This window comes from Macrotis lagotis, chromosome 5, assembly GCF_037893015.1.
Source record: "Macrotis lagotis isolate mMagLag1 chromosome 5, bilby.v1.9.chrom.fasta, whole genome shotgun sequence".
Lineage (NCBI taxonomy): Eukaryota > Metazoa > Chordata > Mammalia > Peramelemorphia > Peramelidae > Macrotis > Macrotis lagotis.
In genome coordinates, this window is record NC_133662.1 from 269,686,124 (window position 1) to 269,698,747 (window position 12,624).

The 12,624-nt window shown below is 42.8% G+C and overlaps 1 non-coding gene across 1 annotated transcript; it reads right to left on the bottom strand.

Moving 5' to 3' along the window:
* Window positions 1-8,193: 8,193 nt before the first annotated feature.
* Window positions 8,194-8,275, bottom strand: TRNAS-CGA (transfer RNA serine (anticodon CGA)). Its single transcript has one exon. It is a non-coding gene; the product is annotated as a tRNA-Ser (tRNA).
* Window positions 8,276-12,624: the final 4,349 nt, after the last annotated feature.

The window sequence follows — 12,624 nt, forward strand, 5'->3', positions numbered from 1 at the left end:
AGCCCATAAAGGGCTACTAAAATGAGAAGAGGAAGAGTGGGAAGTGAAGGGACCAAGAGCAGAAGCATAACAGAATAGTCCTTAGTGAAGTCAGGGTAAGAATAAAGTTATGGTTGCCCTGGGCCTCCTCCTAAAAATGGCCTTGTTTAAGACACCAGCCAATCCAAGAGAGAGGCCAAAGGGGAAGAGCATACTGCCAATGTGAGATATAGTCCAGGAAGAGAGGGAGCTTCCAAGGTGAAAACATTTCTGTGTCATGATAGAAAAAGTCCTGCAAAGACTGGGCAGCAGTGCTGTATGGAAAGGAATAATGAAGTAACAGCCTTTTTTCCCCATGAAAATCCACTTGAAAGTGTACAACATTTCCTACTGAATGCTAACCCAGAACATGAAACTTAGGGAAACCAGTTTCTGAAATAATGAAGGAGGGGCCAAAAATAACTTTGATATGAAACAAAACATTTTCTAGTTGGTCGAGGAGCCCAAAAGGTTGACTATCCTCTGATCTCTTTGGTGATGGAAGAAGAAATGACTTCCATGTGCTTGTGATCATGTGATTCCTCTGCTCCTTTTGTGTTCATTCTTTCTTGATCTTGGTGAATGAATATCCCAAGATGGGAGCAATCAATTGATATAAAGTCTAGGAGATTCACAAAACTATTCCCCTATTCCATGGACTGTCATTGGCAGCAAAAACTGAGTGCAGTGAGGAGCCCGTGAAGTCATTGGGTAGTGTATATGGCCCAACTCAGTTGGGGACTTGCCCAGAAGGTAGATATGTGTATTCTTTCCATGAATACTTTCATACCTTGGAATTTCAAGCTTCAGTCCTTTCCCCCCCATTTACCCTAAATGCAAACACAAAGGGAGAGTGAACATTGCTCTGGGGACAATTTTACAAATATCCCTTCCTAAAGCTGATTTGTTTCAACTGGCTAATTAATATTGGCTGAATATATTTCATGAAGGTCTCTCAATGGGGGTTCATGAGCAAATAAATAAACACAGTTCCTAGAACCCTGAAGGGAAGAAGATTGAGGTACTCTGGGAGTATCCAGAAAATCAAATTAGTAGAAGTTGGGGGGATGTATATACATAATGTATAAGAATCACAAATTTAGAACTAGACTTTATTTTTAAAAATCTCACTTCATTTTTTTCCAGTCCTTGAATGTCATAAAGAACTGAGGTCCAGAGACTGGTGGTGACTTGCCCAGTATCACACACAATCACACAATCTCATAATCATACACACACACACACACATACACATAATTAATATATATATATGTATATATATATATATACATATATATATATATATATATATATATATGACAGTAATGGAATTTCAACTCAGTCCCTCTGACTCCAGAACCTTTAATATCTCCAGTGTAGCATGTGACTTGTCACCCGTCACTTCCTCTTTCTCCATTCATACTCATTCAGTGTTCAACATATGATAGTAGTTAGTGTGTACCCATTTTGTTCGGTCTGCTTTTTTCAATTTACATTATTTTATAGGAGTCTTTCCAGATTTCTTTGCATTCCTCATACTTGTTGGTCTTAATTGCATTATAGTATTCCATTACAGTGACATACCACAATTTATCTAACCATTCCCCTACTGTTGGACTTTTAGATTACTTCCAGTTTTTGTTTTGTTTTGTTTTGATGCAATTACACATGATGCAACTCTGAAAGCCTTTGAACAGTTGACTCTTTATTGGTGTTTATTTATTTTTACATAAAATTTTCAGGGTATATTTCCACCCATGGAAGTAAGCATTGGGTCAAAGGATATGATTATATTTGTATCCTTTTCTATATACTACCAGATTGCTCTCCAAACAGATTGGCCAAGATTGCAATTTCATTTGTAGTGAATGAGTGTACTTGTTCCTCTACAAGCCCACCAAGTTGGATTTTCATTGCTTTTAAACAGTTGGTTAATGGAAAGCAATGCCTAATACTTGTTTAATTTATTTTTAGAATTTATTTCCTTTATCACTAGCGAGGTGGAGCATTTTCAACTTGTTTTCACAATGGAAAATTGTCTGTTTTTATATCTAGTTGTCAAGCTTCTATATGTCGTATTTTCTGTAAATAATTTCCATAGTCTATTATTATCCTTTTGATTTTAATTATTTTGATTGTTCACATTTTATCTAGTCATGCACATCCATCAATATCATTATGATCATTATCATTATTATTATTCTCTCTTTTTGCCAAGGATCACATAATGTTGGTGATGGTTTTGTCCTATGCTCTAACAAATCACATTAAAAGACCATCTCTTCTGAGTGATCCTTCCCACCTGTTCTTTCATGAAAATGTAATTATGATCTTGTCTAGACTTAAAACTTTCTACTTGGTCTTCAATATATATTAACATTGAATTAAATATCTTTGTATATCTTACTCATTAATTTGGTGAATAATTTCTGGTGCTTCGGTTTGAGTGGAGAGATGAATTCATGAGACAGGGGCCACAGAGATATGAGGAATGTTAAGTTTATTTACACATGAGCAAAATTATAGCAAGCAGCCAGATCCTTTAAGAGACATGAGAGAGGAGAATGAGATACAATAAGACTTCTAAAGGGAAACCAAGTGATGATTTACATACTAAAGCAGCAAGATTCTGTGCAAACAAAGATGATTAGCACAATACTGTGAAAAATTTTGTTCTCACAACATCCTTTGTGCATCCCTCAGTATCCTCTTCAGGGACCAGATGGTTCTGGTCCACATCTGGGGAATGACAGTTTTTGACATAATGTAGGGGGAGAAATGCATCATATACTGTAAAATTTTCTGACCAGATGCAAAGTTTGTAAGATAGTTGTTATCAATCTAAGAACAGTACAGAAAGGCACAAAATAATATTGTTGTTTGTTTGCTTTTTTGTTCTCAGAGTTGTTAAAAAAAATCATCACATAGCTTTGTGAAGGCAGAAAATCAGCATGGCAAAATAGAAGGTGAGTTCATTATTTGTTGGCATAAGACCTCTCACTACTAGCATTTTCACAGCATCAAGTTCTATCATAATCATTGTATTAATTCAATCCATATTTGAACATGGGGTGTTCTAGTTGTCTTTTATTGTCAATATTAAGGTTTACGGTTTGCCTCCATAGGTCCTTTATATCCTGGGTAGATTGATCCCCAGTCTTATGAAGCCTTCTGATTTTAATGTCCAGGGTTTCTTTTTATCATTATCAAAATCTGGTATTCATCTTTAGGCATAGATAGGGATGAAACCAGAAGTTTCATTTCCCATAAAGGGAAACTGTCTTTAGCAATGCAGACTACGTCTTTGTATTATATTTGAGAATAGTCTAGAGTTCTCTGTAGTTATGTGACTCACCCATTGTCACAGGGCTAGGGTTTGTCAGAGCCTGGGTCTTTTATACATGTTACAAAGGTTTTCTTTTTCTTTATGCAATGAAAGGAGGGAGTGGACGAGGGCCTTAGAAAGAGAGTAATCAAAAATTAAAAAGGAGACAAAAATAAAGGGGAAAAGAGAGGATGATTAAAAGCTATCTTTTTAAAATAGTGCCCAGGAAAGTACAAAGGGAATTCTAGAAAGAATAAGATATAGTGAACAGGGAGGGTAGGGGGAAAATAAGGGAAAAGAGGAAGGAGAAGAGATTGAAATAGGAGGGGGAAAAGGGGGTGGGAGATAGAATAAACATTTATAAAGTGCCTACTACATTCGAGGCACAGTGGTAAGCATTTTAAAAACATTTCATTGTAGCTTTGAAAGCTACATGCTGAATTGATTATATATTTAAAAGAAAAGTGAACCACACATGAGAGAGCCTGTGGTTTCATGTGTAATCCTTTTCTTCCTGTTATATAATGTATGTGCAAATACATACGTACACCCATATGTATGTATATGCCTATTGTCTTGGTGTTTCTTAAGTTCACAATTAATTTAAAATAGAAATCAAACTCTGACTTCATTTCCCCTGAGTACAATGCTCTCACTCCCAAGGCAGGAAGCTGAATTCTGCCCACTTAGCCAAACCCAACCAGAGCTCAAGCACTGACCAGTTCCTGTGTTTGTCTCATAGTTTGTGTCACTGTGACTTGTGCATCAGAATTAATTCTGGAAGAGAAGTTGGAGATCTGTACCTACCATGCTATTTTAAAGAGGATATGACTGACTTCCAGAATATTATAAAGTGAGAAAAGTCAGACCAAGGTTCAGAAAGAATTGTCATTCAGATCTTGACATAAACACTTAATAAATAGCTGTGGGTCTCCTAACAAATCACTTCACCCATTGGAGGCAGAGTTCTGCTATAAAACAGGGCACCATCCTTTACAAAGAACTATGAGAAGCTGGAAAGACTTCAGAGGAGGGCAACTATAATAGTCAAGTCTGCAGATCATGAATCATGTGGAGGAAATGAGAATATTAACCTGGAGGGGACATCACTCAGGGGAAGAGCAAGCAGATAGCTGTCTTCTGGGTTTGGAAGGTCTGTTATCTGGACTAAGGATCAAATACTGTCAACTTGGCCCCGTGGGTCAGGACTGGGAGCAAAGGGTAAAAGTTACAAAGTACAGCAAATGATGAGAGCTGTCCAAAGTACTGATGAGACCTGGCTTCAGGAAGTAGATAAGGCTTCACTAGATCCTTTGTTTTCTTTAAGAAAAGGCTAGGTGACCTTTTGTTTGGCAAAATTAGAGCTTACATAGGAAGTATACTTTATCTTAAAGGACTCTTACTTACTGACATTGAAGTAGATGGTCTCTGAGATCCTCCTAGTTCTGTGATAATATAATTCAAATAATAAATTCAAATCTTCACTAACACGAGTAATAAAGATTATTTGGTACTATATATATATATATATATATATATATATTATATATATATAGTTCACCCACCCCATCCTTTCTTACAACTGTTCACTGATATTGGCAAGTTGGTAAGCTGGTGTCCCCAAGGTCTAAACTATTTATTATTCTGTGTTCTAAGGATCACTCGTGGAGAGAGGGAGCTTCCCTTCTAAGAGATCCTGAAACCCCCACCATTGAATTCCTCATTAAATATTGTTAGACATGAATTGACTTTTACAAAAGGTTGCTTAATGAGAAGGTACAATATGAACAATTGGTATGAAACATTCCCCTTCAAACCAGAGGTATACCCTCTCTTTGTACACATAAGTTCTCTTGGGAGAGTGAGTTCAACCTTAAAATTTCAGTCGTAGTGAGGCATTTGAAATACATGTGTGGTCAAGGGACAACTCCCTTCTACTGGAGATAAAAAGTCTTTTTTCTTACATCACTGAATGCTTATAAAGTTCTCTTTGTACATATCCATCTGCTAGACTCAGGCCATTTTATTGTCACTCCTCTCTCTTCTGCTCTATGCAGGTGGAGAAAAGGACACCAGCTGTTGTCTAGTTCCCATGCTGGCTCTTTGCTGGCCTTGGTGGAGTCATCCAATGTATTTTTACATACTTTGCAACACCTACAAGGTTGGCCGTGTGAGTATGTCCATCTCAAGGTTTTTGTTTGATCTCCTCCTGGTTTCTGTGGCTACACTGTACTCTGAGGGTGAGACCTAGGGTGGAAACTAGTATCCCTACTACTCCTTTGGGTTCTCCTGTCTCAGAATGTAAATTCAGAAAAGAATAAGGCCAAAGAGACTGAGATGGTCAGGGGTTCACTGCCATGATGGTTTAGTGTGACCTCTAACTGTGGGAGACACCCCTACCTCCACCTGCCTTTAAAGGAGGATGCTCAAAGAAATCCTGTCTCTTCAGAGTTACCAGTGAATGAGATTGCAAGGGGGTAGGTGGAATTTTTAGTCTTCCTACTCAGTTCCAACTCAGCAATACCTGCATCCCCATCCAATTAGATGATTTTTATCATCTCATCATCCCAAACCCCTGAATCATCATGGCCTAAAACAGGCTCTCTAGATAGCCAAATGGTAGCTGGAAGAAGGCAGAGAGCTCCAGGGTCTGAAATCAAGCAGGGACTATCTTGGCAGCCTTGTGGCCTGACAGTCCATTAGTCAACATCTCCTCCCATCACAAATACATGCTAGCATAGAAACTGGTAGAGAGGAGCAGGTGTTCTTGTCTCATTGCACACAATGAAACTAAGACACTCCCAGAGTCTAAGTGACTTTCCTCAGGTCTCAGGACTAGTACATTTGAGGCTGGGAATCAAATTGAAGTCTTCTGGCCCAGGGTGGGAATGACCAAGCACACAGGTGGAGGACTCATTGTGTTTCCTCACTCTCTAGGGTTTTAAAAAGTAATGTGATCGTTCAGACCTACTATGGCCATCTCCTGACAGTTCTGTCCTTCCTCTCCTCCTGCGGAGTTTTACTTTCCTGTATCATCTGAGTGGTAAAGATGTGGTCTCAGAGTCAGGAAGACTGGACTTCAAATCCTGCCTTTGGTACGTAATGGTTCTATGACCTCCGGAAGACACTTCTTTCAGTGTATAAGGCAAGTCTCCAAGACTGTGAGTGGTGAAGAAATGTAAAAAATGGCCCTGTAGCAAAGAGTTCCCTCACTTGAGAACTATCTCACCCAATGAACTCTTATCTAACCCCTGTGGCTAGGGTCATTTCTTAGGGCTAGGGGTTCCTAGCTAGAGGCAAGAAAGTGTCTCTTTCACCAAAATCTGAGTTTAGGGTTAACAGATACAAATCCAAGATGCCAAAGAACTGGGACACCAGGAGAGGCTCAAGTCTGGCTTTGGAAGGAGCAACAACCCTGGGAGAGGATTTCACATCTACACAGCCCCCTCCCAGGGGCGGCCTCCTTGCCCCAGGCAGTCACAGGTGTGGGTGAGGAGAGGGGAGGTGATGGGCTCTCTGCAGTCTCCAGCTTCTCCAAGATCCTTCCCGACCTCCTAGAGGCTTATTGCTACCTGGGGTGGGGAGAGGTGGGGGGTGGGGGGTGGCCAGCGATCCTAGGAGACTCTGGAGTTTGGACCTTGGGACCTTTCCTGACCCTGCAGCCATTAGCAGCCCTCCACACCCCTTACCCCACAATGACCTTGTGGGGATGGGATGTGCGTACACTGTGATGCCGTCCTGTTCTGTGCCCCCTGGAGGCCTGGAGCTGCCTCTGGCCTGCCTTTGTGTCCCAAGGCAGGTTTTAAGAGAATGTTCAGCTGAAGGGGGGGACAGCTCCCCTGTCAGACCCGAGGCCCCGGCTCCCATCACACCTTTGCCTCCACCTGGGGAGCTTGACCTGGGATGGCCTCAGAGACCTTGGCAGATCGAGATTCGCACTGGTCCAGGGATGGCTGCCACGGCCTTGGGGTTGAGCCTAGGCCTTCTCAGGCAGCTTGATGGGCGGTGGGCGTCTGGACCTTGCACCAGAAGCCTGGAAGGCCGCTGGGCAGCGGAGGTTCGAGCACCAGCCGCGGCCAGGCCAGGGCAAGGGACTGACTGTGTGTCACCCACATCCACATCCCGCATCCTGGAAGAGCCCCCGAGTAGGTCAGCAGCAGCCATAGCGGGCTGTGGAGGGAGAGATCCTGCGCATCCTCTGCTTCTTGCCCCGGCCTCTTGCCCCCTCTTCCCCTCCCTTCCCCCTCTTTCTCCTTTTCTCCCCTTCCCTTCTCTTTCTTTCCTCCTGTGTCCCCTCCCTCCCTGCTCTCTCTCTCTCCCCCTCTTCCCCTCCCCAAACGATTTAAGGGACCAGATTAGGGGCCATCAGGAGAGCTCCCTCCCACCCCCAGCCCAGCCCAGCCCCAATGATCAGAGCTCCCATTTCGATCTCCACCTCTCAGTCTCACAGCGTTTTCTTCTTTCTCCCATTTTACAGAGGAGGAAACTAAGGCACAGAGAGACGAAGCGACTTGTCCCAACAGTCAGTGGGCGTCTGCCTGCCTGCAGCGCCCCCAGAACTAGATGGTTCTTGAGTCCCTGGAACCGTAACCAATGCAGCCCCCAGGCCCCCTCCCCAAGACTGCGGATTGAGCTGGTGTAGATCTGTGTGTCTTATCTCGTTGCATCTATTCGCCTTTGGCTCATCCGTCCAACTGGGCCTCCCCTCCCCTCCCCGCTCTCAGCCTCCCTCTCCTGGAAGCTGACTTTTCCGCACCCATAATGACCACCCAAGGACCGGGGTGCATTTTTGGAGGGAGATGTGAGGAGACTGGGAAGCTTCCGATAATGCTGCAAAGTAAAAACTGCGACGCTGTGAGCAGGATTCGAACCTGCGCAGGGAGCCCCCATTAGATTTCGAGTCCAACGCCTTAACCACTCGGCCATCACAGCACCTGGCTTGGGAGCTCCCAAACAAGAAAAATGATGGATTTGAGCCGCTTAAAAAGCACCGAGAATATTCTCGTTTTGGAGGATAGTCTTGGATGGATGCTATGAATGGTCCCTCTCTGTGCACACGTGACATCATGCCAAGGGGCCCTGGGGCCCCCAATGTAGCTCATAGGTGGAGGGCGTTCTGATGGTCTGGGGGGAGGGCCGAGGGGAAAAAAGAACTGGATGAGCCCCAAATCCAAAGCTTGCAGACACATAACAAAGAAAAATAATGACGAGAATGCTTCAGAGTCTCTGTAGCAAGTGTAATAAAAAATACCTCGTATTTTCAGAGTGGTTTGCAAAACTCTTTCCAAATATCTTGTGGGATCCACGTGAGGCAGGTGCTATCCCCATTTTACAGATGAGGAAACTGAGGGAAGCAGTTAGGCAATTTGCTCAGGGTCACACAGTTGCTAGCAGATGCCTGAGACTGGATTTGAAATCCATCCTCCTGACTTCAGGTCCAGCGCTTTATCTACTGCCACCTAAGTGTCAATTATTCTTATCTCCATTTTCCGGGGGGGGGGGGGGGGGCTGAGACTCAAGGAGACTGAACTCCTTAAGGGCAAAGATTGACTAAGGTTGTATTTGTCTATCCAGTCTTCAGAAGTGTCTGACCTCCAACAGGCACTTCAATAAATGTTCAATGATTGAATGAGGTCTCAGAGCCCATCAGTATCCAAGCCTGGATTCAGATGAGCTTGGGCTCCAGATTTAGAGAGAACTGCATCCCAGGGATGCCTAAGGAAGTTTGGATGTCATCAGGACCCGAAACAATTATGTGTTTGTAGTAGGAAAATTGGGCTTCTGTCCTGAGCTTGGAAGGCACTTTTCTTGTTGGTGTATGAGTTTTCTCATGCACAAAGTGGAGGAAACCCTGGTCCTGAACCTCTCCCCTACTGCCACCACGCACTTGGGATGGTCATGGTCAACCCTTGATGTTGTCATCATAAGGATGTCCAGTTTCCTGACTCCCTTACTCTGAAATTGCTCAGACACTATCTCTTGTCTTTCAAATCACTCCCTCACCTTGTACTTTGTCACTTCTCACCTTAATATCCAGTCCCCGGGCACCCCTATTTTCTCAGACTATCAACCCCAGGCTAGGATGGGTAAGATATTGTTCAAATAATCTGGCAAAAAGTGAGGGAGGGAGAGGCTTAAACCTGAGGAGGTAATAATAGATAGACTAAGGGAGGAGCCGCAAAAACTGATCCCCTGTGTAGGAGGGGGTATGACTGCAGAGGAAATTTAGAGAAATCTTGTCCAAATGTTGATCCTTTCTGATATAATTTCTGTTGATGTTTGGAGGCGCTCCTTAATTTGGCTTCATTTCAGAAAGCTTCAGGAAATGGGTTGGCATGCTGTTTCTGTGACTCCTCATTGAGCTTCACCAAGAGCAACTTCAGCTTTATTACAACTATCCTGGTGGTGTAATGGATAGAGCACTGGCTCTACAATTAGGAGGAGCTGAGTTCAAATCCAGTCTCAGGCACTAGATATGAAAATGGTAACTGTGTGATTTTGGCCAAGTCCCCCAATCCTATTGCTCCACAAAAGAAAAAAATAGCTCCCCGGATTTCTGGGTGAGTTTTCACATTGTCTTGCATCCAATCAGGCCTCGAGCTCCCTTCTTAGCCTTCTCCAGATCATGGCTCTACCCGGAATCATCCTCCATGACAATTGTTCATAGTAAGTACTTGAGCTTACTAGTTACCCAACCCACATTTCTCCCTTTAAACTGGACTCTTTCTTTTTCATCTCCCCAGAACCCCCTTCGTGGTCAGATCCACACAGAGCTTCAGAATCCAGGGCCTGAGGAGCTAAAAGTAACCTTCAGACATATCTAACCCAACCTCCATTTGGCAGATAAAGAAATCGAGACCTAGGGGAGTTGGGATTTTCCCCATGTCAGGAAGCATCAGGGGTGGGATCTGAACCCAGGTCCTCTCGATTACAAAGAAGACGTAGTTTACCCTCTAAGCCATGAGCCTTTTCTACTCCAGACTGGACACCTCTTAGTTTCTAAGTGCTTAATTTACGAAAAGTGTTGTCTTGCCTCCAACCCTTAATCAATGTCTTGATCTGAAGCCTACAGGCAAGGTTGGGTTTATTTGCTGGATCTCTCATCTCGCCTTCTAATCTGTTGCTAAGCCTTTAACATACAGTGTTTTCTCTGTGTGTTTTTTTCTTGGGAGGGGTAAGGTAGCAAAGGGCAGTCTAGAAACCTTAGTGAGAATGAGCTTCTCAGCTTCTTTCACAGGGCCACTAAAATATAGATTTTGAGAGAAAATGGGAGAGGGGAGAGAGATGAAGCATCCCTAACTCTCAGAAGTGAAAATCTGAAGCCAATGGCTTTTCTCCCGGCTGTTATCAAAACTCTGACTCTGAGTCCATCCTCCATTTTAACTGAAGCTTCTTAGGGCCCTGGGGGCACCCTTCCTCATTAAAGAAAATAACTCTCTAGTTTGAAGTTCTTTGGGGTTGCAAAATGGAGACTGAAGGGACTTGATTTGAGTTGGAAATTTCTGGGATAGATTTTCCCCAGCAGGATGTTTCTATTTTGCTCACTAAATGCATGCAAATTTCTTGCAAGGGAAGCAAGATTTAGTTCTCATTAAAATATTTGTTCAAGGACCCAATTCAAACAGCAGTGCCAGGCTCCTCTTCCCTCTCTCTTTGCTTCACATCAGAAAGAATGAGTCACTACTCTGGGCTTGGTGAGAGTCTAGGGAGAGAAAATAAACAGATGCCTCCAAGGGTATTGTTTTAATCAATTCGTGAAGATAGAGGGAGGAGGGGAAAGGAGGAGGCAGATCCAGAGGTTCCAAAGACCTAGAGAAAATAGCAAGTTCAAAAAATAGACTTTATTATTTTCTCCCCTCCCCCCAGCCCAGCCAGAGATCTGTTTTCTAAGGTTTATTTAAGGCATATTTTCATCTGATTGTCCAATTCTTAAGGACAGGAGCTGTCTCCACCTCTTCACTTTGCCTATCTTGATAGGTCCTAGGTTCAGCTGGGGGCTCCTTATCCTACTGGGAAGTGCTGGAATGAAGAATGACTGAACTAGAATGGAAATTAAAGGTCATCTCCTCCAATTTCCTCTTTAGCAGAGGAGAAAATAGAGGCACAGAGGGTGACAAAGACTTAAAAGGTGAATTCGGCTGCTAAGTGTGAGGTGAAACTGAAGATTCATTAGAGAAGTGGCTCCTTATTAAAGGGAAATAGCCTTTCATTATCTCTATTACTGGGGCAACTCTACCATGATCCTTTGACCCCAAATGATCCTTGTCTTCACCAAGATAACCATTCTCAATTCTTCCTACCCTCTGACAGTACAGACTAGTAAGACACAGAGAGATGGAAGGATAGAACTGGGAAGTGGGTTAAATGAAGGTACACAGTTTCCCCACATTATATTAAGCCCTGGGAATGCAAAATGACAAAACAAGAAAGTCCTTGCTCTCTAGGAGCTTACAATCTAATAGGGGAAGACCATATCCTTGAGGTTATTGTTCAATGGAACTTCCAAAGGAAAGAGGGCAACCCAGACACAGAAGGACCTTAAGCCTATGCTCTGTGAGACTCTACTGAGTTAATCAAGGCTCTTGAACTAAGAAAAGAAAAAACTTTGGCTAATAAAAAAGCCAGCTTGGTTCCAGGAGAAAAGAAGGTAAAGATTCAAATATTCCCAAGGCCTGGAGAAATTTGAACATATTCATCTATGCACATAAACACAACAGACATATACACACATGTGTACATTCACTCCCCTCCATTCTTTCTAACTTGGACATTGTACTAGAATACACGCTGTAATATTTGAGAATCCCAGTACACACTAGGTCCACAATGAGGACTTCAATAGGATTTCATCTAACTGATGCTGAGTGAGATGAGCAGAACCAGAAAAGCACTGTGCACACTAACAGCAACATGGGGGCGATGATCCACCTTGATGGACTTGCTCATTCCATCAGCGCAACAATCAGGGACAATATAGGGCTGTCTGCAATGGAGAATACCATCTGGATCCAGAGAAAGAACTCTGGAGTTTGAACAAAGACCAATGACTATGACCTTTAATTTAGAAAAAAAAACCTGATATCTTATTGTCTGATCTTGTTATCTCTTAAACTTTTTGTATATTCCTTAAGGATGTGGTTTCTCTCTCATCACACTCAATTTGGATCAGTGTACAACATAGAAACAAAGTAAAGACTGACAGATTGCTTTCTGGGGGGGGCAGGGAGGGAAGTAAGATTGGGGAAAAATTGTAAAACTCAAATGAGATGTTTAATAAAAGG